The sequence below is a fragment of the Cebus imitator genome, unplaced genomic scaffold (assembly GCF_001604975.1).
Source record: "Cebus imitator isolate Cc_AM_T3 unplaced genomic scaffold, Cebus_imitator-1.0 Scaffold401, whole genome shotgun sequence".
Taxonomy (NCBI): Eukaryota; Metazoa; Chordata; class Mammalia; order Primates; family Cebidae; genus Cebus; species Cebus imitator.
The window spans coordinates 1,549,258-1,552,843 of record NW_016107716.1 but is presented as its reverse complement, the minus strand read 5'-3'; positions in this window follow the sequence as shown (position 1 = coordinate 1,552,843).

Here is a 3,586-nt window from a genome sequence, read left to right as displayed (position 1 = left end):
ATATATTATTCCTCCTTTAATTGTTTTTCAACCATTTTTTAAAAACCATTCTTAGCTCATAGATGTATAAAAACAGCTTCTGGACAGAATTTAGTTCAAGGACCATATTTTGCTGAGTCCTGCTATAGACAGAAGAGCAGTTGCCCCACCCACTCATATTTATGCATTTTTTTATTTCTCCTATTACACAGTCCCATATCCCAGCAGACCAGCCTTGATGTGCAATCTGAAAACTATTTTGTCCTCAGTGATAATGAGTTTCTCCTTCTTGAAGGAAGAGCTGGTAGAGAACTAAACTCCCCTTTGAGGTTAAATTATGGGACCAAATTAGCCAGTGTTTGGTGGAATTTTAAATTTAAAAAATTAAGCTGAAAACTTAAGTAATATATTTCCAAAAGTTTAATGAGGCCATTCTGAATGTATACATTTTTTCCTAACTTGAACCAGAACATAAAAATATCCTAGAAATTGAAATGACTACGAGAGAGATCCAGAATGGCTGATCACTAGCAGCTCGGGATCGTAGCTCCCAGTGAAAGTGCAGAGAACAAGAGGATGCCACACTTTCAGACGAATTTTTGTTGCTCACGCACCAGGAGATTCCTAGCGGAGGAGCCCCACGGGTCGCCAGCGCTACTCTTGTGGCCGGCGAGGCGGTTTTGCCGCTGCCTTGGTGCGGCGGTTTTTGGTGCAGAGTCAGAAAAGCACCATCAATCTTAAAGCCGCTGTTTTGGCTGGCGCAGTGGGTTGCTCAGATTTTAGCGCTGGGAATCAACAAGTTGAACGTCCACTCAGAAATCCAATTATAAAGACAGTAATTATAAAGACCACAGATGGATAAATCTATAACGAAGGGAAGAAACCAGCCTAAAAGGGCTGAAAATACCCGAAATCAGAACGCCTCTCCCTCTATGGGGGATCACAGTTCCTCATCAGCAACAGAACAAGGCCTGATGGAGAAAGACTGTGTTCCATTAGCAGAAGCTGGCTTTAAAAAGTGGATGATAAGAAACTTCTGGGAATTAAAAGAACTTGTTCTAACCCAATGCAAAGAAACTAAGAACTTTGAAAAAAGGTTTGACGAAATGTTAACAAGAACACACAATTTAGAGAGGAATATAAGTGAATTAATGGAGCTGAAACACACAACACGAGAACTTCATGATGTATGCACAAGTTTTAACAGCTGAATTGATCAAGCAGAAGAAAAGATATCAGAAGTCGAAGACCAACTTAATGAAATAAAACGAGAAGACAAGATTAGAGAAAAAAGGATAAAAAGGAACGAGCAAAGTCTCCAAGAAATATGGGACTATGTGAAAAGACTTAATCTATGTTTGATAGGTGTACATGAATGTGATGAAGAGAATCAATCCACGATGGAAAATATGCTTCAGGACATTATTCAGAAAAACTTTCCCAACCTAGCAAGGCAGGACAATATTCAACTCCAGGTAATACAGAGAACACCACAAAGATATTCCTCAAGAAGACAAACCTCAAGGCACACAATTGCCAGATTCACCAGGGTTGAAATGAAGGAGAAAATACTGAGGGCAGCCAGAGAGAAAGGTCAGGTTACCCATAAAGTGACGCCTATCAGACTCACAGCAGATCTCTCAGCAGAAACCCTACAAGCCAGAAGAGAGTGGGGGCCAATATTCAACATCCTTAAAGAAAAGAACTTTCAACCCAGAATTTTACATCCAGCCAAACTAAGCTTCATAAGCGAAGGAAAAATAAAGTCTTTTGTGAACAAGCAAGCACTCAGAGATTTCATCACCACCAGGCCTGCTTTACAAGAGCTTCTGAAAGAACCACTACAAATAGAAAGGAACAACCAGTATCAGCCTTTCTAAAAAATACCAAAAAGTAAAGAGCATCAACATAATCAAGAATTTACATCAACTAATGGGCAAAACAGCCAGCTAACATTAAATGGCAGTATTAAACTCACATATATTATTATTAATTCTAAATTTAAATTGACTAAATCCCCCAATCCAAAGACACAGACCGGCAAAAAAAGCCAAAACCCATCGGCATGCTGCATCCAGACCCATCTCACATGCAAGGATACACAAAGACTCAAAACAAAGGGATGGAGAAAGATTTACCAACCAAACGGAGAGCAAAAATAAATAAATAAATAAAAAGCAGGAGTTGCAATTTTTGCCTCTGATAAAATAGACTTCAAAGCAACAAATATCATAAGAAGCAAAGAGGGATATTACATAATGATAAAAGGATCAATGCAACAAGAAGAGCTAAAGATCCTAAATATATACGCACCCAATACAGGAATACCCAGATATATAAGACTTATAAAGAGATTTAGACTCCCACACAATAATAGTGGGAGACTTCAACATCAATATTAGACAGATCAATGAGACAGAAAATTAACAACGATATCCAGGATTTGAACTCAGATCCAGAACAAGTAAACTTAATTAACATTTATAGAACTCTCCACTTTAAATACACAAAATATACACTCTTATCAGTACCACATCACACCTATTTACAGGTTTAAATGAAATATTGGTTGGCTGCTTGTTTGTTATTTTCTTCCCTCATTTTTTTTCATGTCTCTATTATGAAGCAGCATACCCATTTTTAGACTGCATTCTAGCCCGGACAATAAAGCAACACCCCTGTTCTCTCTCCCTCTTCCTCTTCCTCTTTCTTCCTCTCCTTCATTTTTTCTTATTCTTTTTTCTTTCTTTCTTTCTCTCTTTCTAAAAAAAAAAAAGAAACAAAAAAGAAATTGAAATGACTGAATAAGCAAGCCACTTGGTCTGAGTTTTTAGAGAAAGAAGAAGATATGAGAAACATCGAAGCCATTGAACATTTATCTGTGGGAAGCCCTCACAGATAGAGCACAGTAGTTGATCTAATGTGAAAGTTTCAAACATTTAACTGGGATTTAAACATTTTGAGTGTTAGGGCCTCATCAGAATCACAGGCAATGTTTTATTTCTTGTCAAAATGACTTTCCCACTGTACATTCAGCATAAATGACTGTAATTTTAGTAAACACTCAGTCCTTAGTGTAAAAGAAAAAGGAAAGTTATATTAAAATGACTCAATGTTACAATGAGTTATGTATGACATAAAAAATACAGTTACAGGTTTTGCAGATGTCAGCCTTTGGTATTATAAATTTTGACTTTCAAAATCAATCAGTGAGGCAGCTGGAAGCAGTTCATAGGAGTCATTGGGGTTTAAATTGCCAGAAAAAAATATGTTTGGAGAGAAACAGTGGCAAGGTTATATTTCTAGACTTTAGGGAGTTTAAAAGGATTTTTAGGAAGTTTGGCACTGACTGAGACAGGACTGCTGTTTTAAATAAAGTATTGGTTTTTACAGTTGCCCATACTTTATATGTTGTAGAGATACTATTTTGAGTTTAGAGTTATAAGTTGAGAAACTTTTTCTGCATTTACTTATGGAGAAACACAGGACAGACCACGTCACCTGGAAGTCCAAGACACTATAATTGTTCTAAGAAGACCAGATCAAAGTATTGTGTTCACTCCTAGAATTGGGAAAGGCAGAATTGTGAGGCAGAATAGAGAATACA